The sequence below is a fragment of the Vicugna pacos genome, chromosome 6 (genome assembly GCF_048564905.1).
Source record: "Vicugna pacos chromosome 6, VicPac4, whole genome shotgun sequence".
In the NCBI taxonomy this organism is placed as follows: domain Eukaryota; kingdom Metazoa; phylum Chordata; class Mammalia; order Artiodactyla; family Camelidae; genus Vicugna; species Vicugna pacos.
This window is the reverse complement of record NC_132992.1, coordinates 59,207,921-59,233,830: the sequence shown is the minus strand read 5'-3', so window position 1 is coordinate 59,233,830 and position 25,910 is coordinate 59,207,921. Positions and strand designations below refer to the sequence as shown.

The following is a 25,910-nucleotide window of genomic DNA, read 5'->3' as shown; positions in this document are numbered from 1 at the left end:
TTTCTTATAACAAAGCCTTCAGAAATTAAGAATATTCTTTAAGACCACATTAATCGGCCAAAACAGAGAGTGCTCAATTTAAACAAGAGGAGTTTTGTCATTAAATGGCTAACTTGGCCAAGCACAACATTCTTTTCATCACTTTCTTTTTTACCCAGTGTTTTTCTGTCTTAAAGATATTACATCTCCTAAACTATTTCTCCGATTTTTCTTTTCAGTGAATCCACTTAAGTCGCAAAAGCTCCTTCTTAAAAACAAACCTTTTCATTAGCCAACAGGCAACTGGAAATCTGGTCAAATTTTAGACTTCAGCTCTATTTTAAGACAGAAACTATTCTTATTCCTGCCTTCAGCTAAGATCAAGATGCAGGGTTCACTTGGGAAATCCAGAAGCCTTTCTTAAGGAATTTAGTTCAGCCTTTCTGGCAAAAGACTCAGAATACATGGTGTAAGGATCTGACCACCCAAGATGGACCACCTAACACAAGTGTAAGAGAAGGGCAAAGGTGTGTTGTCCATTCATCCAGGAATAGTCTAATGAACTCAGACTCCCCCACAGAGATCATTATCCTGCTAGACAAACATGGTCCAGTACATTAGCAGACATCGCCCAGCTTTGCTAACTCTAGTCCTAGGTGCTAGTAAGAAACCTCCAGATGCCCGAGGATGCTCCCCATCCAGGTAATTCCAGGAGCTCCCCGAGGGTGACTCACACGCTGCATGGCTAGGTGCTGCTGCTCCAGGGGGCACAGCAGGCCTCTGCTGGTGGCCTCCTGGCCCATCTGATCAGGCCGATTGTTGTCCCAGGTCCTGCAGCCCTCCTGTCGAGGAGAAGAGGCTGCCTTCTTTTGTGTTAGGCTCTGTGACATGGATCCCTAAGCTGCAAATCATTGAGTACAATGTGTCAATGACTGTCAGGGCATGGTTTTCACTTACAGCTGTCTCTCCTCAGAGCCCCGAAATGCTCCAGGAGCTAGGCTGCAATTCAAGACTCCTAACAGCTCCAGGGCAGGACTCAGTCTTCCTCCTTCTCTCTGATGAGTAAGCTCTAATAGAAAATCCTACCCACCCCAAGGGCTGTTTCTCACAAGATCTCCTTAGCCCCCTGCAAACAGATGGTCATCAGGTTACATCACCCGCTGTGGGTGCAGCTAAGTTCCCCCTGAGCTCCTCGCTACTCAAAGCCCACATTGTCAAGGCTGGAAACTGTCCCTTGGAAGTGATCAGACACTATCTTCAAAATAAAATCTTCTTGATCAGAGCAACTAACATGGTCCTCATTATAAAGAACAAAGAGAGTTTGTTTCAGGAGACAGAAGACCACCCAAGGCAGGCAAATGAGGAAAGGCAAGAAGAAGAGGAAAGGGAACATGTAAGAAGGAAGCATAAAGCCGTGGCTTGGTGCTAGCACACGGCTTCCCGGTGACATGGCTGACAAGGGTCAAAGCAGCTTCTCATTCCAGTGACGATAAGGTGGTCATTCCCAGTTGGAACAGGCCCGGGCTCCACTTGAAAGCACTTTACATGAAGGTGCATACATGGGATGTGACCTGCTTGTGACTGTAATCCAGGAAAGCCAGGAGAGGAGTAATGACAGGGTAAAGAAAATTCATTATGCTGCTTACCTGCCTCAGACTCAAAGCCCCCGTCTGTTTGATTTTGCTGATCCTAACAGGCTGTTGTGGAGCGTTGAGGATGGCTGTAGGCTGCAAGCATTTGGACATTTCTGTGGGTTTAATTACTCCTTGGTAATAACTTCTCCCTGTTTCTATGAAGAACAGATGATCAACAGTACAGCCCAGGGTCCTTTGTACTATGCAGGAGAAAGATGCAGCTCTTTCCAAATATAGTTTACGAATGTCATGTCCACATTTGATGTAGTCACTGTAAAGCTGTAATATCGATAATAACAATCTTTCCATTACAGATATTGAAATAAATGCTTTCCATGTGAAGCCAGAGTAATTATTGTCAATATTTGGGTGAGCCAGAATACCGGTGACAGCTCCAACAGCTGCATTCAGCTTTGGCTCAGTAACAAAACACAGAAAGCTCCCAAGTGAGAAACAAGGCAGGGTTTGATGAATTTCACTCAGCTCTTCAGTTACAGATTATTAAAAGATGAATTATAAAATTGGCTCAATAATGGCCATGCACATTCTTTCTGGCCAGCATCATCCCCAAGGCTCTGATTGTCACAGAAGAATCTTTAAATCAGAGGACAATTCAGGTCTAACTCAAACAGACAGTGTTTATAAAGCTGCCATGCACCATTAGTGCGTGCGCTTCCCTGAGCGAGCGTCCAATTACTCACCACAGACAGCCACACGCGGCTGCTAATGGGACAAAGACAACACTGGATGACATAAGGGTCTGAGCACTGCCTTTTTCTCGTCCATGGCTAGGAATGTAGGAGACGGAGACAAATAGACAATGTTTTCAGAAGATATTCAGAAGCCCTGGACCGAGGGCGGAGTTCTACATGCTTTTGTAACAAGACAAAGGTTTTGGCAGTATGCTCTTGTGAATCCTAGGGGGAATTCAGCAAAATATGCTGAATCTATTAGGATGTTGAGTATTTCCAGTACAACAAGATGGGTATTCATTCCCTTTCAGATTCCCTGTTTTAGTCAGCATTCTCCAAAGAAACAGAATGAATAAAATAGAATAAAATAGAACAGAACTGAACAGAACAGAATAGAGCAGAGCTATAGCTACCGATATAGATACAGATACAGAGATGGATAGAGAGAGTATACACACACACACACACACATACAAATTTATACATAGAGAAAGAGATTGATTGAGTTTTAGGAATTGACTCAGGAAATTGTGGGGGCTGGCAAGTCTCAAACCTGTTGGGCAGGACAGAAGGCCAGAAATTCAGCTAAGTGTTAATGTTTCAAGCTTGAGTCTGAGGCCTGCAGAGCAGGCCAGGAGGCAGGAAATTTGGGCAGTCTTCTCTATGTTGCAATCTTAAAGCAAAATTGACTGATTAGATGAGACCTACCCACATTTAGGAGAGAATTCTGTTTTACCCAAAGTCAACTGATTGAAAACTTTCCTCATATCTAAAAATACCCTCACAGCAGCAAGTGGAATCACAGCCTAGCCAAGTTGACACATAAAATTAACCATCATGTTACTTTTTACCAAAATACAATAAGGGAAGATAGAATATTTATATTTTAAGAGTTTTCAGCATTCCACTTAACTGGCTGAGGAAGGCTGACACCTCCTGCCTCACACACACACACACACACACAACATCCTCCAGGACATGAGGACAGCTGGTGTCCTTTAGAATGGACCCTGGAAAGATGTATGTGCACAGACTTGAGTGAGCAGGCTGATGTCTGCCTCCCTTTATCCCCCCTTTCCAGACTAACCTTCCTCTAGGGGAGAAGGAGCTTTGACTCACATCCCTATTCACCCATCATCTGATTCTTTTATTGGTTTCCAGGCTATCTTGGGCCTCGCCTTGTGTTGCTACTGGGAACCCCCTGAGGGCTCAGAACATAGTTCTGCCTTGACAGGAGGCTGCCTCCACCAGGCTGGCCTGGGCAGAGTGGACCAGGAGAAAAATACGTCAGCTCTCCTTTCCTTAGTTCCTTATCTGACACACTAGGTGGTGTGGATGCCACAGACTGCTGGGAGTATAGGGGTTGGGAACGGATACTGCAACACAAGAATAAAAGTAATAGCAAACATGAAGCACCACTGTTCTGTGTCTAAAGAAATTTACCAAGATAAACCTTTCTTAGGGACTCCTCTTAGGATAGAGCCTTTCTTAGGGACTCCCCTTAGGATAGAGCCCAATTCCAGATCTCAGTCTCCTGTATTAAAGTCCATTTTTCCCTTACCCCTTGGAGGGAGAGCTACCTCTTTAATCCTTCCCCAGATCAATTTCTGTTCTCTCTCTAGAACCAATCTGATACCCTTCTAAGGAAATTGGTCCCCAGCAATACCTTTCCAATACTAGGGTTCTTCATCAAGAATGTGCTTTGGTCACTAACCCAGGTTGGGATTTGATATTTCACATACAGTCACCCGTAGAGCTCTCTCTACACAGTGTGATCTGAAGGTAATGTACCTCCAATTCTTTCTTTTTTCTTCTAAGTTGTATGGATAACTTCTGGATAAAACATGCATGCATTACGCAGACATACACATCCCAAGAACAAAAATACTTCTCTGAAGCAAGGCAGCCCAAATCTATATGGGAAAAAAAAAAAAGCATTTTCTCCAAACAAACAAAAAATGTGCCAGGCTTTTCCCTGCCCACCACAAAAACAGTATTTTGTGTCCTTGTCTACAGTGATTTTAGTTCCCCTTTTCATCGTTTCCTGAGTCCCAAGGACTCCTTGGAGCCTGACTAGGCCTAGGAGTTGGAATATGTCAGAAAGCCTCTCCTAACAGCAGAATTCCTTTCCCCTGAGTCATACCCTAAGACAGTCCTTGCCAACTTTGATCATGGCACATAATAAACTCATGATATGATAAGCTCACACGATATCACAGGATACATGGACTGGGCAGTTTATGGCAGAAGGCTGCCCCAGGCCCCATCTGGCTTCCCAGAGGGGAGAGGAGAAAGGATTTTGGCACAGACCTAATCTATACATAGCTCCCAAGGAGCCCCAGAACACCTGCTGGGATGCTGTACCCATGCTGAACTCATCTCCCTTGAGCCAGATCAAATTTTTAGGCAGGATTTCCTTATCCCAATACCGTTGGCAAGTGGCAAAAGAATAACATAAAGAGATTCCCCCACTGTCAGCAGTAAAGGCCCAAGGGCTGGGCTGAGAAGCCGGGCTGTGGTTTATTGGACACATTTGTAATAACCGGCCCTCAAAACTCCAAGGAATTTCTCTTTGATCTCAGTTGTGACTATTCCCAAGTGGAGAAGCTGTGATCTGAAAAAGCTAGCTGGAGGGGTTGTCTATTTATAGAGAAAAAAAACAAAGTTCTTACAACTTAGAAAAATCTCCCTTTTTTCACCTAAAAAGGTGAAGAACAACACAGACAGAACTGTAATTGCAACCTCCTCAAAAAATCCTTGGGAGTATCTGTACCCAAATCCTGGTGTGTTGACAGTCACTGAATAATAAGGACAGTATCTTTCTCATTTCCGTTACATCCCAGTTCTGAGCAGAATGTTTGGCACAGAGTAAATGCTCAATAAATATTTATTGAAACAATGTGCTCCACAAACTGCAGGAGAGGGTAACTTTTAGTATATTCACCCAGAACATAGGGAATTGAAACTCCTTCCACTTGTAAATTACAGTTTAAGGCGATTATCTAGCAGGAGGCAGCTTTCTTGAAAGAAGATTTCAGAAAGAAATCCATCTGTCAACTAATGATATAGATATTAAAAAATGAGAAGTCTCTAACAAAATTGCTAAGCCGAACCTCCTGCCTGTGCAGAGAAGCAGCTGAAGTGCCATTATCTGCTCACACTGCAGGACAAGAGTCCTTCAGCTCCTTCTGTTCTCCACCTTCAGAACCTGCTGAGAAGGCAGATACACACACCATGAAGCAAGCAGACCTTCATGCTGTTTAGACTATATGATACCCTGCTGGTCAAATTCTTCCCTGAGCATTCAAAAGATCTTTAAACACACGATTTTCTTGATGCAAGTCAACAGTGAAGGCACTGCAAATGGCTGAGTTAGAATAAACACAGGGCCTACTGAAAATTTATGCAAATAACCATTCTTTTTTGTTGCTGTTCTTAATTTGACAAGAACTGAGAGGAAGTTTACATCTTTAACATCCAGGACAAAAGAAGCTACACTACATACGTAGTATATGCAAGTTAATAATTAATAAGACTATAGGAAACCACATTAATCCTACTTATAAGAACTAAATTTTGAAATACTCGTATGGTGGTTGTTTGCACATAAAAGGGTTTAGGATTTTTAAAAACAAGTCATATATTTATTAAAGCACGCTAACTGGATTTCTCATCAATGCTTTGTTGTATTGTGTTTCCTTTAATGATGCATTAAGAAGTGCTAACTGATAGATACTGTATATAAAAATAGATTAAAAAACAAATTTATACTGTATAGCACAGGGAACTATATTCAATACCTTGTAATAACCTTTAATGAACAAGAATATGAAAATGAATGTATGTATGTATATGCATGACTGGGACACTGTGATGTACACCAGAAATTAACACATTGTAACTCACTGTACTTCAAAAAAGAAAAGTGCTAACTGAATTGTTACTCTACAGTATTTCACTTTTATAGTAGTTTAATTTAGTAGTTTAGATTAGTGAAATTTTATTCTATGAAAATACTAAGGTAAATAAGCTTATGAACACAAATATTATGGCTTAACCAAATATATGGGATTTAAAAAAAAAGAATGCTTCCCCCATCAAAACATGTAACCCTTTTACAAGCACCTATTCTTGTCCTTTTTCCTTGACTAGGACCACTTCATCATGGAAATAGTGGACTGCGTAATACATGGAGAGAAGGCAAAATAAAGAAAATGTTTTTTCTCATTATCTATATTCTGATATTTGTTAGTTTATCAGCTGCTCATCTTGTGGAATTTAGATCCTAAATCACAAAATCACAGAAACGAAACGGAACGCCAGACCAGGCTTCTGTCAGCAGAGACAAATGGGTTTCTTCTGTGGTCTTAGAGTCCCTATAAGATATCTTCTGTACTGTTATGGAACATTTATTTTACACATACTTAATAAACACCTTCTCTGTGCAAACCCTTGCCTCCACTATGCTTCTAAAAGTGTTTCCCTTATTTGGTGACCTAAGCTGGAGGACACCTGATCAGCCTCCTCTGGAGTCACTCATTTCTAAATTTACACTTTCAAGAAGCATTTATTGTGCCACTTGCCATATACAAAGCACTGGGCCCAGAATGAAAATAAGGCAGGCCCTAGCCTCACGAATTCACAATTTAGTGAAGGAAACACATGTAATAAATCAGGTTGATGCCACTTTATCAGGGATATAACAGAGATAGGTAGAAAGGAGAGCAAGACACCTCCATCTCGGTGCTAAAGAAATAGAGCATCACATGGAGGAAAACAGCTCATCTTGTTCTCTGAAAGATGAGGAGACACTATCCAAAAGGGAAGGAGAAAGAAAGGCATTCTTGTCAGCAGGAATGGCTATGCATGGTGAGGGGGAAACAGTGAACAAATGATGCATAGGTCATTATCATCAGAAAACAGCGGCATGGGGGAATGGGCAAATGCTGGAAAGCCAAATTAAAAACAAGTCATGAAGGATCTTGCATGCCGAGAGTAATTCTGATCGTTTTTGTAAAGGCTAGTAGCTTTTCATCTATTTTTAAGTCAAAGAAAGCTTCAACAAGTTGAAGCTCTCCCTGGAAAACACACATTTCATACACCACCTTTTCCCCGACCACACGTTCATGTCTTTTTATTTCATGGTCCTTTGTTATTTCATGTCCAGACTCTTGAATTCAAATATCAGGATTCTTATTCAGAAAACTAAATATGAGCTGAAGAGCCCCAAAAGATTGGCTTCATAGCTCAGACTCTGCTTTTTCCTCTGTTCTCCAGTCCGAAATTTCCCACTGCAATCTGCCTCTCTCACATTTCCCTGTCCCCTCCTGCAGCCATGCCATGGAGAAGACTTGAAATTTTGAAAGATCTCTTTCTCTTGTAAGATCTCTTTCCTCCCGTCCTTCTTTGTTTTCAACTTTAATTAGTTACAACCATGACAACCAGTATCTGTGGTCACCCTCATCCAGCACACACTTAGCTATAATTCTTAAGTCATTTAAAGCTCCTCCTCTTTCATGCCATCTACAGTTAGCTTCTACGTGTAAAGGTGGGCATGCTAAAATAGCTATAACTTTAACTTTTCTTTTTTGATCTTATTTTTCTATTTTTAATAATTTCTGTTGTCCTAGTCTGGATCTCAAGAATCTTTTTAATACAGGGACATAAAATCAAGAGTTGAACAAGGCTGAAGTTAATAAGCAGATTAATTAGGAGTTCCTACAGTCAATGTACTATGCATGCATCCCACGTCACACTATCCTTCCTAACCCCAGGGTTTGGTTGCTAATTTAAATCTAACAGCCCATGACATTTTTCCTTCTAAACATCTCAAGCCATAATAAAAATACAAAATAAATAACTGTATCCCCTTGGGAGAACAAATCCTGGGGGCATATGTGCAAGTCAAGAAGCAGACATTCTGCATGGTCCCTACTCCTGCTTGGCCATAGGCTGCTTCAAATACCTCAAAGAAATCTCAAGAAAACATGCTAGCTGGAGCCCTGAAGACACATAAGGCAAATTCATACCTGGAATAAATACGAGTATTTGTTTAAATAAATCCTGCCTCTCCAAGGTGAAAAGGGTCCAGTGTAGTCAACTTGCTACCCAGAGGCTGGTTGGCCTCCTCAAGTGACAGTCCCTGTTTCTGGCAGTTGGCATGTGCTGAGGCAGCAGCTAGATCTGCTGTGCTGAGTGGGAGTCCTCACTACTGAGCCTCCATCCCTGCCATCACGACTGCTTTATTCACAGGCAAGCCCCTCCCACTGGAGCATTTTCCTTCACCACTGCCTTTCAAAGCCACCCACGTGTGCAATGTAATACAGCTGAGGTCCACTTTTCCCTTGTACTCTCTGAGTCAACCTATCTGTTAACCAAGCTTAGATATTTTTTCCTTCTCTGTCAGCTTGTCAGAAGAGATCTCTCCTATATACCATAGGAGAGGAGCTGGATGGCATCATAGAGAATTCTGAATCTGGGATGATTATTTAGAGTTATTCCAAGTTGAGGTGGAGGCCAGATCTTTCCATCCCTGCATAGATCAGTTTAGCATAAGTGCTGCTCTGGGAAGGAGGTGTGACCTTGGATGATGCGACTCTCTTCAGCCAAGGCAATTCCAAAGAGAGCTGACAGCTGGGAACTGTGTGCCAGCAGCACTCCCAGCAGCAGACCTGAAGAGGGATTTAGGAGGCACGATGCAGAGTCCATTACATAAGTTCAAACCAGGCTCTACCAATTTTTAGATCTAATTTTGTGTTAGTCCAGATTCTCCATGTAACAGATGCCAAGAGAGGATTAGACATACAAGAGATTTGTCAGGGGGATGATGCTGGCGTACTGAGTTTACCAGTGTTCCTCCCAAATTCATGTCCTTCCTGGCCTCAGAATGTGCCCTTATCTGGAGACAGGGTTGTTGCAGATGTACTTAGTTAAGATGAAGTCACACTGGAGTAGGATGGCCCCTTAATCCTATGTGACTGGTGTTCTTATAAAAAGAGGGGCAGAGACATGCACAGAGGGGAGAATGCCATGTTGAAGAAACAAACACACGGAGAGGAGCAGTGGAAGCAGAGACTGGAGGTAGGCAGCTGCAAGCCAAGGAACACCAAGGACTGCTGGAAACTCTAGGAGCTAAGAGAAAGGCATGGAATAGATTCCCTCTAGAGTCTTCAGAAGGAATGTGGGCCTGCTGACAACTTGACTGCAGACTACTAGGCTCCAAAACCGTGAGAGAATACATTTCTATTGTTTCAAGCTACCCAGCTGTGGTACTACAGCAGTACTTGGCACACTAACGGCTTGATATAGTTTTTTTTTTTTAAAGCAATTATGACAGTGCTTATACCTATCACGTGGTATACACTCATTAAAAGGCAACTGATAGTATTACATAGATGAATCAGTATTTCTTAGCCCAAAGTTTGCTTCCTGAGTACCTGTGTCTCCTGTGCCTGAAGTTTGTTCTCAGCTTCCCATGGGGACCTAGAAGTGTTGCAAGGCTTCACGGGGATAACAAGCCCCACGTTAAGCAAAACCATTAGTAGCTCTAGGTGGTATCATATTTCTTCCTGAACAACAAACAAAAAACAGTTTCTTAATAGTCTTGAACAGGAACAAACAAAGGAGGATAAAACTACACAAGGGGGAAAAAAAATCACTTGGCAAGGGCAGCCTAATACCATCTCAGACCTAAATTACAAATTAATGATACCCCTCCAGGGAGCTCAATAGCCCTCTAATGGAAAAGGGTGTTAACAAGAACAAAATCGTTTTGCTCCTTTGCACACATTTCCACCAGGAGTACAGATGTCAAGCATCATTTTGTACCAGACAATAGTCAGTTGATCCTTGTTTACAAATTCTTCCTGAGAGTTGTTTTGCTTGCAGGCACGGCCATCCCTGGCTCATGAGAGCGCTAAACATTTCATTCTGTGAACTCTTTTCATTGATTTAAGGGTGAGGCTGGCTAGAGAGGCTAATCATGCAGCCCAAAGAACAGAAGCTTTGATTCCTCACAGAAAAAGTTCTGACTTTTTCATCCAGATAACTCCAGGTGACTTTCTCCTAGATTGCTGGCTAGAGAATTAGTCGCTACTGAGAAGAGAATAGTCAAACAAAAACTGCCTGTATGTACTTCTTGTGTTCCTGTGTCCAAAATTTGATGAGGGATTAATAGACAAGAAGATCTCATTGATGGAAGGAGAATGCAGGACTCATTTTTCTCCAATAGATCAGAGCTAATTAAATCAGCACAATTTGGGGTAATTCTGAAATCACAGAGACTTATCATTGAAGTGATTTTCTGTTCCTTATATTTCTTATGGAATTGTTTCTAGAAATGAAAAAATGGATCCTCTCCTATACTTGCACAAGAGGAAAGAGTGACTGTTAAGAAGATTTGTGTCTGTAATAAGGATTTGATTAGGACTGGTGGTCTTTCCAACTGCGGCCCCAGTTAAGTCCAGAATGTGGAATATTTGCATTCATTGACAGAGATGAAAATGAACGATGGGCATGATGAAAAATAAGGAGAGAAGTTCCAAGGATGTTTAGGGACATCATGACTAATGAGTTATAATTTCTATCCTCTCTTCTAGGACACTGGAGAAAAAAATAGGCTTCGGCCAGATTTCAAAAAAGACTTTTGATAGAATTCCCAACCCCCCCACCCAGGGGACAGGTATGCTTTATTACCTACAGTCAGTTCCACACTTGATTGTCCCATGAGAGAATCTTAATTCTTTTGTTTTAAGATCCAAAAGTGAAATTGTATTTCAGTGCAAGAAAGCCTGTCCCTATTTTCTTCTCTTGATTTTCATCATACTTGAAACAAGATCATTCATCATCCCTACCTTTGCAAAACAACTTTAATTTATAAAAGTCAGGGACTTGAATCCTGTTATCTGAAAAATTATATACCAGAAATGAGTCTTTATTTTGTTTTTCTTGAACAGCACAGTTTTTGCAATTAACTCCATCCTTCCTTAGAGGCACATAAGTTAACACAACTCAAAGCCAATGCTGCGCGACCATGTCTCCTCAAGATACTGGGCCAGACCTATTTATGTAATTTTAAATGCTTTCAAGTATTTTCTGAAATGGCCAATTTCAGTGATAAACTTCTACCTTAGAACTAGCACAATAATTTTTATGGATACAAATATGTGAGTAGAGTTTAAATGGACCCTCAGTAAAAAATTCTCAAGACCCATGTCTTTGGCCAAAGATATAAATGACAGACACCCTTTCAATTCTGGCAATAAACTTCTGGTCTCCCAATGTCTGTGAATGGCACAGTCACATTATTTTGAAAGTCAGGCTTTGAAAAAACAATGCATAGAACTGTTGATAGTCTACCTTTGTTTCATGAGAAGTGTCATTAAAAAAAACAAAGCATTCTGCTCGAAAAGCTTAGTTATGAGTAACCTAGCTGGTAGACTCCAGACTCAAAAGGATAGCAAGTTTCAACCTCTTTTCCTTTTTATACCAGGTAGAACTCAGCTATTTTTTTTTTTTTAGAGAATCCAGAAAAAATTGTTGTAATATGAGTGGTCAAGAAAATTCCTCATAGTTTTCTCATAGTTATGTCCTCTAGGACCCAGCAAGTTATAAATACTATGTGAAAAGAGAATATTATCTCAGCTCCTTTGTTCTCATGTCACTTTCTACACACCTCTGTTATGCACACATAGTGTGATATTTATCTACATTATGTTCCCATTAAACTCAGCTCTGGGAGAACAGAGAGCAAGATTCGGTCTTCTTTGTTTTCCTAGGACCCAGCTCTTAGAAGGTATTTAAATATTCATAACACAAATCAGTTAATTCACTTCCTTTGTTAGTTAGTTGCCAAACAGGACTAAAATTGAAAAGCATACATAAGTTGAAGACACTTTTTCTTGTCTAGTAACAAGGTGGATTAAAACAATCTCAGGAAAATATCTAGACCAGCCCTTCACAGCCAGGATTCCTCAAGAGAATTAAGCTCTACAGGAAATGATTTGAGTAACTAACCGCTTTCTTCCAAGGATGGTACCTTCTAGATGCACAGAAGAGAAGTTAATTCATTACATACTATAGGTGTCTTAGGACATTAGGGCTTAATTCTGTCAAACTGTGGTTGAGAAGGGCTGGTACTGACTATTATTGTACACATTTAAATTACGAATTTCAAAAAGACTTAAATCGGTTTTCAGTCTAACCTGAGGAAGAATAAAGTCATATATTGATTAGGACACTCTGTTAATGAGCTGGCAAAATGTTTAATGATTAGTCTAGTTTCCAAAGCCCAGAACCCTAGAAAGCAGAGCCTTCTAACTCATTTAAACTGCTAACACTTTATTTGGGAGACGTAAGCCCAGGACAGTAAGGGAAAGAAGAATGAGTGTCGAAGAACAATGCACTGCAACATGATGTAGTTTGCTACCTCCCCTCCCCCCACCACCATGACCCAGGAAGAGACCCAGCAGGTCACTCGGCAGGCATGTTCACACGGCACGTGGGACTTCTCCAGAGGGGCTGTGAGGAGGAACTGTACCCCCAGAGCAGTCCATGGAAGAGGGGATGGAGGCAGAATTTATCTGCCCGGCCCCCTTTCATCTCCCATTTCCCCTTGATCAAGGCTCACCCCAGGGGGAGCTGACATTCACTCACTTCTTGGTTGCATAATCCAGCACTTCAGGAATCCCTTAAGATTCCAGATCTCACATCTGCAGCATCTCACTCAAGCTCAAAAATGAAGGAGTGACCAGGTGAGGGTGGGGTACCAATCAAGAGAGAAGGAAAGCAGCAGGCATGGAAACCTAAGAAGCCACACAAGGCTCCCTCCCGCCCTAGCGCAGCCTGACTAAACTACACTCAGGGTGAAGAGCTTAGAATCCACTTTCTGCCTGGAGACCAAGGGCTGCTAAGGCATATATGAAAGGGGATTCCATTATAATAAGAAAGGATTCTTCTAAGACTCTCTGCCTTGGGTTTGTACCTTCTAGGGAAATGGCTGTAGTCCAAGACACACACTCTCCTTTTACTTTATCTTGGAGAGGACTGGGCACTAGTCCAAACTACTATTTTACTATGTCTCCCAAAAGCTAAATTGCTGTTTCTGGATATAGGTTGAGGAGAGCACTTCAGTGACCTGTTTAACTTGGTTTGTTTTTAACAAATCTTATCCAGCTCACAATTTACAAAACTATTCAGGCAATTTGTATTAAGACATGGTGTCATCATTCATTCACCTACACTTAGTTGCTTGGCTAATTCGCCTATTACTGTTAATTAAGTATTTCAACTTGCCCTAACTCCAGACAAACTACGCCAGGTAAGAGTTAGTATGATCTATCTCTTAAAATGGGTAGGTGACCACAACTCTTAAATCATTTCCTAAATCTTTTCTCCTACAATAAAATTAACACCTAAGAAACAGAGGCCACTCGGATGTCTAGAAGCATCAACTTTTCTAACAGCAGAAACTGTGTTCACCAACTCTTTCCAGGGTGAGTCCACTCTGGCGATCATACAGACCATTCATTAGCTACCTTGTGGAACAAATCCACTGCAAATTCTGCCACTCACGTGAAAGGATAAATACTGAGACCCATCCACCCAGGTCAAATCTTCCACCAAGGTCCAATCATACATGAGAGATTTTCTGACATAAGGATCACCAGAATTTTGCCAAGGGTTGCCAGTGTTTGGTATTTACCAGCCAGTCTCCTTAATCTCTGCTTATAATACTAACAATCTCCAGAGCAATTACCCACCTTGGAAAATTTAGATTAAGAAAATACTTAAGTGTATCAAATCCATTAGGCAAGAAAAGTCTAAGAACATTAAGCGTTTCCTATTTAAAGCTAAACAAACCGGAGTAGTGCATTGAACTAAAGCCTCGAGGAAGAGAAAGTCTGCTGTATCCGTTGTGTGAAGGAGTAACTCCATTCCTGAGTTCTCGCTCAGTGAAGCTATTTTTTTTTTTTTTTTGGCATTAGGCTCGCTTTTGATCCACTAGCCTTCATCCATTTGAAGGGCTCGTGACATCATCTGTGCATGCTCACAGTTCTGAGGGTTTCTTTCTGTAGAACACTCAGCCATGTCGAGTCATTTATCAAAAGCAGCTGGCCTCCATCTACACCCTGATTTAGTCTGAGTTGTGCCTACGAACTCTGCAATCACTAAAGAGACTGACGCACTAAACTTCTGCTGAAATCTCTGCTGGGATGAGCGATGGACAGCCGAAGCCTTCCCCCTTGACCCGTGTTTTTCCCCCAGTAGCCCCACCTTCTGCAACAGTAAGTATTTCTATTTGGTTCAAGTGTTCATAAAACTTTGTGTCAATCTTAATAGGACAAAGAGTATTGTGATGAGATAAACAAAATACGACCTCCAGTGCCAATCCTAGCTGGAAGGCCAACTGCAACCCAGCAGACGTAGTTTCACAGACGACGGCAGAACTTGCAGGACTGAAGTCAGCTGATACAAATGAGGTCAGTCATACTGGTTGTCAAAATATTGAAATACTTGTGTATTTCTTGGTAAGTAGCTGCTGCCCCACGCTTCCCACTGTACTCCCATGTCCCCAACACCCAGCTTCCCTGGACTCTCTCCCTGGATCTTTGATCCAGTAACTAAAGGAGTAAACCTAGTCCAGGACTCTGCTCCAGCATTAAAGCTGGCATCCGCTCTGATTCATCTCGACCCATTTGTACCTGAGCTATACCAGTTGTTCAGTCATTTGAGCGGCACCCCTGAGAACACGTACAATTTAGAAGTAATGGCCATAAAACTGTGGCGCTCTGAAGAATACTGAGAGCAGTTGAAATGGCCACTCTAGGATAGATTTACTCTCCTACTAAACATCTGTTGTTAATATTTCTTGCCACTTAGCTGAACCCCAGGGACTCTTTCCCCGCTGTCACTGTGGCCCAGTCCTTATTTTCCCGGTGTCTATTGTGATTTCAATTACTTTCTCAAGGCAGTACGTGTGTTAACCATTCCTTGAATATAATTAAATAAGAACAGAGCCCTTTCCGAATTGATGTATTGACTCAAAAAACTGACAAAAGAAGTCAAAGTTTCTAAGACTTCTGGTAGAAATATTGAATATGGGCAAAAGAGTGCAAAGAGAAAATTAAAAGAGTAAGAACTTGAGCCTGGAAAAAATAAAGTAATATGAAAAAAAATCTGAAAATTCTCCCTCAAACAAGCTACAGAAAGAAGAAACAGAGAAAGCCAAGATGCACCAGCCTTCCTCGTAATCCCAAAGCAGCAAACTCCTCCAAATTCCAGGAACGTGGATGGTGGAGCTCACATGGTCCAACATGTGGAGGGGGTTGTGTTGAGAGGCCCAGCTTCTGAACAGACAAGAAAATCAGAGCCATTGTCACCAAGGCCACTCAACAGCAAGATTTTAATGGAGTACATTTGGAAGTAAAATTAAAGCAGTCTGAAAATCTACACTGTTGTACCTCACAGACATAGGAGAGAGGAGTATGAAGAAAAACTGCTGAAAGACATAGGCTCTTGGGGACTGTAGCTCTACAGGAAAGAAATCAAAGAAACAAATACAAACTGTGTCATCGTGAGGGGCCACCAGCTCACGTAAACCACTGAGTACTCGCTCTAACTGCATCCTTAAGAAAGAGTAGAAGACACTTTCCCAGCTATGATGATTTGTTCAGCAAACCAGCTACACACCTACACAGTAATACAGTTGCAAAGCAGTATGCACAATGGCCAACAGCCTGCTACATTAAGGCTGCTTTTTGCTTTCCACACATTCTAAAATCTAAGTTGATGTGCTTTACCACAGTCCCTCAGGAAATGTGATGGGCCTGCATCCTGTATCCTGCACTTCACAGAGTTTCCAAGGCAGCCATGTCATTTAAATATTGCCCTGAGGTTTGTTTTCCCTTTGTCTCTTCTCCCTACTCAAGTAAAGATTGATTCTAGAGGAGCACATTTAAAATCTGTCAAATGCTTCGCTCCTAAATCGTACTGCCAGCAGTAGAATGACTCAGACATGAAGCAAAGCATGATGTGATCATTGTAACAATGGCAGCAACAATTATCATTCATTCAGCAAACATTTATGGAATGCCTCCTACATGCCAGGCTCTATTCTAGGTAACAGGGATACAGCAGCGAAGAAGATCTGGCCTTTACACTCTAATGTGGGGGAAACAGTAAAACAGTTGAGTAAATAAATGAAGGTGGCAGGTTAGATCGTAATATATCCTATGAAGTAATTACAGAGAAAGATGTGATAGTGACACCACGTGGGGGAAGGAGATCCTCCCCAGGCTGGGGTAGTCTGAGAAAGCCTTTCTGTGTTGGTGACTGAGCTGAGACCCGGAGCCAGCAATGCAGAGACGGGTGAAGCATTTGCACAGAGGGAGCAGCAAATCCAGAAGCCCTGAGATGGGAACCAGTTTGGCTTGTTCTGGAACAGGAAAGAGGTCAGTGCAGCTGGCGCACAGTGGTGTGAAATGAGGTCAGGGACGCAGGCAGGAGCCAGATGACCTAGGGTCTTGATGGCCGTGGAAGGAACTTGCATTTTCTTCTGTATAAAATGGAAAGAAGTCTTAAAGGATTTACGCAGCAGCTCCACCTGTGGATCAGGAAGGGATCATCAGGAAGCAGGGTTGGAAGAGGAAGTCTCTTTGGGAATGACTGCTACAATGGAGATGGAGAGAAGTGGACAAATTCAAAATTCTGGAGACAGAATTGACAGAACCTACCGATGAACTGGTTGTAGGAGCAGAATGGAAAATACCTTATTGAGCCCTCACTGCGTGCTGGCCACTGCTAAAAAAAAAAAGCATTTGCATCCACTATCACATTTAGTTTCCGTAACTACAATAACTCCAACCTAAAGATGAGAAAACTTCAGCACAGAGAGGCAGAATAATTTACCCACATTTGGCAGGCTATTAAGTGGCAGAGTCAGGATCAACCCCAGTTTGTTTCCTGAGACCTCACTCTGAACAAAGATATTAAATGATACAATTCTAGAAATACTAACATCCTAGAATATTCTGAAAGTAAAATTAGCATTTTCCTCCAGGCACACTGTTACTCTTTCTTGCCCTTTCCCAGAATTCAATTCCACAAATTTCCAAAGAAAAAGTTATTCTCAGTTATCCCATAATCTCAGTTACACCACTGAGTATAAGTCATCTTTTAAACTGAGTTCTTAAAACAGCCATCTATTCTCTTAGCAACTAAACTCCACACTTAACCTCAGTTTTCATTCTCCACACCTTCTCCAGATCAGTATTAATAATCTTTACTTTCTTATATCACATATTCTCCTCAGCAGGACAACACTCAGTGAATGACTTTTATGACACAGTCAACTTCAATGCCAGCTGAGTAGAAGTGGCTGGCATTTTTTGGACATCTGTTAAGCAGCTGGACAGCTCATGGTATGTCCAAAGCCAGTTCAGTGCTGCCTGAATCCTGGGAAGGTCCGTTTTCATCATCTACAACCCAAGTCATGGGTTCCTAGCTCAATCACCAGAACTCTAAAGGGAGGCCCAGATGAGCCCAACCCAGCAAGGAATTTGAAGCCTGGAGGAAGAGGAACAAGGGTGAACCTGGCTTCTCCCCATAAAGTCCAGGCTGAGATGATTAATCCATACCCCCAGACTGAAAGTAAGCAGGCAAAAACCAAGCTGACCTCAGAAAGATCACATCTCAAGAAAACCACTGAATTCTCTATCCTGTCTTTTGCAGTAGTTTATTAAGTGTTCCAATGCCTGAGGACTAGTCCCTTTCCACTGGGCAGGAAACAACATCATCTTCTTTGTTATATTACTTTTCTCCAGCGGAGATTCATTCACAGTCAGCAATGTATTGTGACATGACAGTTTGTACCATGACATTTGGGAGGTTTCAACCTGATCAGCTGTCACAAGTTCATACAAATTTTCCAATCTTTGTGTAGACTTTAAAGCACACTACAAGTAGTAGAGTTTTGCACTGCTGCAAAATTTGCTTTTTTCCCCCTATTTAGTAATTTCAGGGGCTATATTAAAAAGAATTATACAGCCTGAATCTTCTATAATTGTGGAATATGTCTTCTATTTTTCCCCAGCAAAATAAATTACCAATTGGCAATCATATGGCATAAAACTAAACTATTTGCACACTCTATTTCCCTGAAATACTCAAGCTTATCAAATAATTTCTTACTCACAAAAGACATGAAATAACCAACTTTTTCTAAATTTTTTTCTTCCTTCCTTTTAAATTGAATTTCAATTTTTAATCCCAAGACTTAATTTCATTTCGTTGTGGTATTTATATTTCACTAAATTAATCCAGAACCCCACAGATAAAAGATATATTTCAATATACATAGTAACATAAATATTTCCACAACCACTTGATTCTTCCTGGTCCCTCTCTTCTCTCCCATTTGCTCCCACACAACAATTCTTTCACAAACATCTCAATTTAATATGGGAAAGTTGATAATTTCTAACACTGAGGTATCCCTGGACATGAACAAACCAGTAGCAATTTCAAAAGAAAATGCCACAAAGAAAGAAGCACACTGTGTAAGTAATTGAAGAATGACAATGAGCATTCATATCCTCACATTCCCTAATCCACCTCAAAAAAAGAAATGATCTGAGTCTCTAAGGTTTTCCTTCTAATTGTGCAAGAAGAATATTCCCATGTGGACGTCTTGGTCATCAATCATTTCAGCTTCAACTTATTCATTATTTCAAAAGTATTTGTGTGCCTACTGTTTATGCATTTCTGAGGCTTCATTCTCAAAATGGAGATAATAAGTGAACATCATTATCTTATGAAGATTAGGTTTGTGAGGGATGTTCTGTGTCTGGCACCAAAGTGCCAAATAGACACTAACAATGGGTGGTGATGTTGGCAATGGTGGTGGGCAATGACAATACAAAGATAAATATTATTTTATTGACTTCAGTTTGCTCAAAGTCTAGCAAGGCAGACAGATGTACAGGAGTATGTACAGACTAGAACAGGAGTATAAATGGTAACACAAATACAGAAATGATATATCCTAGATTTTCCAGGATAAGCCAGATTTCAAATATTCTGACCCATTGACAGATCTTCAGCTCAGTATATGTCTCATTATCTTATTTATGAAATATGGTTTTTATAGCCATAATAAAAAGTTGAAACAATAAGACAACACTGAAGAGAGATCAGAAACTCTTGCTTTTAACTAATGTACAACTTTGTTGAAGAGCCTTATGCACATGAAACCATTAAAAAGCAGGATAAAACAGCACATAACTAGGCTCAACTTCTTAACCTAGACAGTAAGTGCTGAAAGAGTTATAAGAATTTAGAAGAACTTTAAAGAGAAATTGGACTTTATGGAGAAACTTGGACTTGAGTTCAAACTTTAAAATGGGTAGGATATTGGTAGGAATGTAAATTGGTGCAGCCACAATGGAGGATAGTATGAAGTTTCCTTAAAAAACTAAAAATAGACTTACCATATGATCTGTTTCTGGGCATATATATAGATAAAACTCCAATTCAGAGACACATGCACCCCAATGTTCGCAGCAGCCAAGACACAGAAGAAACCTAAATGTCCATCAACAGATAAATGGACAAAGAAGATGTTGAGATACACACACACACACACACACAAACACACACACAGGAATATTACTCAGCCATAAAAAAGAATGAAATAATGTCACCTGGAACAACATAAGATGGACCTGAAGATCATCATTCTAAGTGAAGTAAGTCAGACACAGAAAGATAAATGTCACTTGATGTCACTTATATGTGGACTCTAAAAACAAAAAACAAACCCCAAAATGGGTAGGAAATTCATACAAAGAGATGAGGTTACAGGGGAGAAGCTGAGCATCATTACACTGAAAAAGATGGTGAAGGTACAGGTCCAACTTCAGATACTAAAATTGTTCCCTCAAAGATGAAAAAGCAAATATGTTGAGTACTGTGAGGGAAAACACCTCTACTGTGAATACAGTGACCAGGAGCAATGTCTTCAGGCAATATATTTCTTTCCTAAAGGAGCTTGAGAAAAGGAATTCACTGGTTCCTGGGCAGCTTAGTGGAAACTGAGGTATAAAACATTTTACTTCGCTGCAAATCCCCTTGCATTTATTTAGTACTTTTACCTTTGCAAAGTCCTTACTGTATGCTCTCACTTGAGTCTCACATGTGACTGCAGCCAGTGACTGGGTGTAAAGCAAGCTCCCCTTCTGGCCCTGGGCTGTGTCTGCAGTTCAGTGTTCACAGTCTTACAACACTGGCAACATAATGCACATCTCTGCCTCGCTGAGTAAGGAAGAACTGCTAATGGCACTGACCTCCTAGGAAATGTAAACTCTGCCTTGATTTAGCAGACATCTGACTAATGTTATATAATCACTGATCAACTGATTGGTTTCTTTCTTAACTTTTGGATCTGATTTGAAACCATTTGAAAGCTCAATAAGAGGTCTCACATCATGAATTCCCTCATGTATAAGTAGTAAGCATATAACTGTGTTCCAGAAGCATCCAGAGGGGAAGAACTGCAAAGCATTAAGGGCTATCTATTGTCTAATAATATAAAATAGTAAATGCTGCCTTTTGATTATGGAAATAGATGTACTGTAATAGATGCAGCTCTCCAAGATTATGTCCTTCCATTCCCACTTGTTGCAGAAGTAAAATGTTCTTCCTCTACAAGGGCTAGGAAATGTTTGGAAATGATGTATGTCGAGCAAATTTATAGTATCCCCAATTGCTCTTTAGCATTTTGGTCTATAGCAGCTACTTCTGGCAAACCAAGAAGTCTAGCTTTAAATGAAGTTAACAGAACCATGTAGACCCAACAGAGCCCTTCATGACCATAATACTGTACCTTTTCCCATCTGGCAGAGAATAATGCCTAGGATTGAAAGAACATCTTGACTCTGTTCTCTCCAAGTACATTTACAGTTAAGTCTTTGACCCTTTCTGTAAATCCTTCCAACTTTCTCATCACTGCTTTCCAAAAGGTAACTTAAATACTTATAGCCTAAGCGGTTTGCCCTAAATCAGCAGGAGAGCCAAGATTTGACTAAAACAGTCACTGTTGGGAGTCACAATAAGGAGCTCCTAGAATTTATAAAGTTGGAAAAGGCCTCCTTAGAGAGTGAAGCCACTGAGAATAAATGCACTTGGGGTTTAGACAGCTGTAGAAGCAGACACCCCTATGAAATAGCTTATAACTATATTGTTCCTGAAACTGAGGAAATCAGCAACTATCCTCAGAAAGATAGCTGAAATGTAATTGATAGAAAAGAAAACTCACTGAAATTTATCCAGCACGGGGCAAGGATGGCTTTGGTGCAAAAATTTTTAAGTCAATGTAATGGTAAGAATGTCTTCATGTTTATCAAGCTCTGTTGAAGGGAAAACAACCCTAATTTGAGTAAACCATCACTCAGAAATGCCCAGTCTCATTGCTATCATCTGTGACGTTTAGGCCTCTAATTTGCATGAAGGTACTCACCAGGAGAGTACTCTCTAAGAGAGAGGTACTCATTAAGACTTCTAAAACCATTAATAACTACAAAGAATTATTCTGACAAATGTTGTTCATATTATAATTTAATATATAGGGATTCTGGTCTGCATGCCAATGCCTTTGAGTTTCACTAGCAAGAGTTCGTTTCCCATGGGCTGGTCATCTCTGTGTAATTGGCAAATTAAGTTTCTGGACCTGTGAAGTTGAGGACCAGTTCTTTATATACGATGCCCTCTCCAAGGTACTGATTCCCATGGGGTCCTGCCCATAGCTGCCAGACAGCTTCTCTCTGTATCTGTTTTTACCCGTAGCATCTTTGATCCAATGCTCTAGATCACTGCTTCTCAAAATTTAATATGCTTTCAAATCATCTAAGAATCCTTTTAAAATGTAAACTTCCGTGCATGCTTAACAAGCCAAGCAGATGCTTATTTTTTGCTGCAGAGAATCTACAATGTTGCAGTTTCCTTACCTGTAAAATAAGGGGGGGTTCAATGAGCTCTTGATGGTAAGTAGTTTTGTTCTCTTGAACCATGTATGAGGGACTGCTGTGGTAGTGCTATCCTGGGGAGGAGTCTGAAGCTGCCTCAGGAAAGAGTGATTGATTAGTAATGTCTGCCATGTGTTTAGGATGGAAAAAACACAGCAGACATGTCATATATTAAAAATGCTATACAGATAATTTCTAAATGTCCTAACTTTCCATGATTCTTGGAATTTACAGCACTATTTTAGACATCTTGGGAAAGAGAAAATTTTCTTTGAATAATGAAAACAAGCCATCTAAGATCCCAATATTCAACATTTGTGAGCGTTTTTGTATATGTGTGTAACAGAAACAGCTGTTAAGCCCAGACTTTTGAAAGTTCAGATTTTCTCTAGGGAAGTTCCAAAAATAACACATACCTCTGGCTCACTGCCTCTGTCAGAGTGGTACTACAGTTCTGTCTGTGTGACCAGGAGCAAAAGGGATGTGTCTGTCACACTGCCAGAGTTTCCAAGAGCTGCTCTAAAACAAATTAGTTAAATTTTAATGAGACATGGAAAAAATCCAGGTAAAACAGAGGAAGTTGAGAAAAGTTGGAGAGAAGTTCCTCTTTCCTTCTTAAATTCTTCTTGTCCTTATTTAATTCAATTTAACACATATTAAGATCCTGTAGGAACAAATCACAAATGTGTAATGTTAGTGTTATATTCATCTGATGGGATGTTATCCAGTCATTAAAATTGTTTATGAAAAATCTGTAATGACAATGTGAAATACTCATGTTCTAAGGTAAGACAAAAATGAGATGAAAATTTTCACAACTGTTAAAATATACACATAGAGAGGGGGTGGAAATGAAATGCAAATAGTCTTAAAAGATCAGCTGTTCTTTTTGAAGAATAAATCCACAGGTACAATGTTTCTTAATTTTTCAAGTTTGCTACAAGAGGTGTATCTATATTGCTTTTACGAAAGGGAATAAACTACAAAAAAAAACTTACTATGATTAAAAAGAATGTTTGCCTTGTTAATTATAGAAGCAATTCAACAATATTAAGGCAAATTGGAACAATAAGTGTGTATTCACCTGTAATGTCAAAACCTGGGAATATAACCATTTTACTTTTAGTATCATAAATAGACTTTGAAGTTTGAAGTAAAAAAAATAACACTTTCTATGGGAAAAAATATCTGAAGTGTTAGGTAATTAGGTTTATTTACTTATTTTTAATGGAGGTACTGGGGATTGAACCCAGGACCTTCTGCATGCTAAGCACACACTCTACCACTGAGCTATACCCGCCCTCCTATGTGGCTGAAATGTGACTATAAAACTCAAAGGAAGCTAGAAGTCTCTGTAGCCAAGAAAAGAGGTATGTTAATCCAAAATTTATCTTCATTTAAGTTTAGAACCTCTGAAAATAGAGCAAAGTGTATAATAATGGCCTAAAGACTATGCCGCCTTCTGACCAGAAAAGAATTGAACCAAAAGATTCAAACTGGGGTGATTCAATAAATGATTAAAATATCTTTTTTTGTTTCAGTTTTAGGGCAGCTGCATGGAACAAAAAGCCAGCTTTTCCTGTTTTATTCCTGTATTATTATGATAATAATGATAACATAAATAATAATTACCTAACATTTTTCCCATTCACAAAGCACTTTAGTTGCTTTTTAGCTTATTCTTCTCAAAAACCCACTTTACAGATTCAGATACTGAGTCTCAGAGACATTAACCAACTAGTCCAAGATCAAATGCTTAGAATCAGATACAAATCCAAGTCCTTGGAATTCAGATTCTCAAGCATTTCTACCACTGCCACTGGTAGAAAACTAGAAAAACAAAACAAACAAACAAACAAAAAAAACACCTTGCCTATCAGAATGAAAAAGGTGATGTCATCAAGAGACTCCTGGTTAAAGCACAGTGATCCTCAGAGGAGTGCAGAGGCTTCTCAGAATCATTTGGAGGGGCTGTTTCATATGGTGCACCAACACCCCAGAGTTCTCTCATACCTTCCTCAAGGCATCATGCTCCCTTTTCCCAGTGAGAATCACACCTTCACTGCACACCAGCATGACTCATATGTGCTGATGTGTCCTGCTACTGTGTTTTGTCGTTTGTATGTGTTGAGACAGAAAAGGGTTCGAAAAATGCTGCTTTGGCAGGAAACTCTAGAGAATATAAAGACTTCTGTGGCCAAGAGTTATAAAGGTCTTAGAAATATACACAGAGCCAGGATATGCCAAGAAAGGTTCCAAAAGTGGGTGGCTTTTCTTAAAGAAGGGTCAGAGTTTACTAGAGGGATCTGCAGGGTGCTGGTTCTTCTCCATTTGTGCACCAGCCCAGGCCCGCTCTCTGTCCTCTGGCTGCCTGGGTCCTCAGGAAACTGACACCTCCTGAGAGTATTATCTGGACTCCTTGGACTCTGGTGCCCTGCAGGGTTCAGCTAATGGAAGGCTAAGGGGCTACCAGAAGGTGGGAAAAGAGAGCAATAAGGGTATTTCTCCCCTGCTTGCTCTTACTCAGCTCCCTGGTTCTGGCAGTGGCTCGGTCCCACCGTGACTCTGGCTCTTGTCAGGCAGTTCCTCTCCCATAGCCTGAGCTCTCCACTGATCCCAGAAATACTGTTCCTTCCTTCCCCTCTTCAGTCCCAGGAAACAGCTTCTCATTGTTGTCTGTCCCTGGTTATTTCAGCATTCCTTCTTGGTCTCCTTACTCCTGCCCAGAACTCTGTAAACTGTCCCTTTACTAAACTGTCTTTAAAATTTCATTTGAGTATGCCAAGTAACTGATAAAGGCAGAAATTGATAAAAAAAAATTCCTGGTTATGCCTAGTTATGCTTATTTACTTTGACCTTGCTCAAAAAACTATCTTTAAACGCTAAAGCACTGTGATTAGCTGGCATTGCTATTTTACTAAAGAATATGTTATATTTTGTAATATGTAATTTAACCTAAATGATACCCAAGGCCCCATGTGGCTCAGTCTTAGCTAGGAGTTATATTCAAAGTAAACACAAATCAGATTTCATTAACTTTGGACAATATTGTAGATATTTGCTGTAGATTTTTTTTAATGGGTCATCCAAGAGTTGTACACAGGGTACCAACCAGAAAGTTTTCCAAAATCATATTTAGACCTTAATCTATATCCCCCAAATTCCATGCCCAGTAGAGCTGCTAAACTTTTTCCTGTTCTCTCTCATTTTCAGGGTTTCCTGAGCTCAATTCTGCTCTCTCTGCTTGCTTCCTCCACTTGCCTGTGAGCACCTTCCTTGGCTTCCTAGCCAGGTGTGACCACCAGGACTGACCCACTCCTGGCTATCTGGCTGGAGAACTCACTGTATAACCGCACATCACCTGATCCTTCCTCAATCCTCTGAGAAGGAAACATGCGGCCTTCTGGGAATTCTTCTGATTTTTTTCATTAATAAATTTCATGGCCACTTTCTGATGAATAAAATTCTTCCTTTCACTTTGATGAGAAACATGTTCTATACTCAGGTACCCTCGCCTTAGGGGAAAGCCTTGCCCTTTGGACCTTGAGTCTGTAGCCTAAACAACACAAAGCCACTTGAATACAAAC

At 40.6% G+C, this 25,910-nt stretch overlaps 1 long non-coding RNA gene across 4 annotated transcripts in view; it reads right to left on the bottom strand.

Moving 5' to 3' along the window:
- Positions 1–25,910, bottom strand: part of LOC140696944 (uncharacterized) — a 252,242-nt gene that overhangs the window by 177,096 nt on the left and 49,236 nt on the right. For all 4 annotated transcript variants that reach the window (XR_012073655.1, XR_012073656.1, XR_012073653.1 and 1 more), the window contains exon 2: positions 1,626–1,768. This is a non-coding gene — a long non-coding RNA (uncharacterized lncRNA). The remainder of the gene's footprint in view (positions 1–1,625; positions 1,769–25,910) is intronic.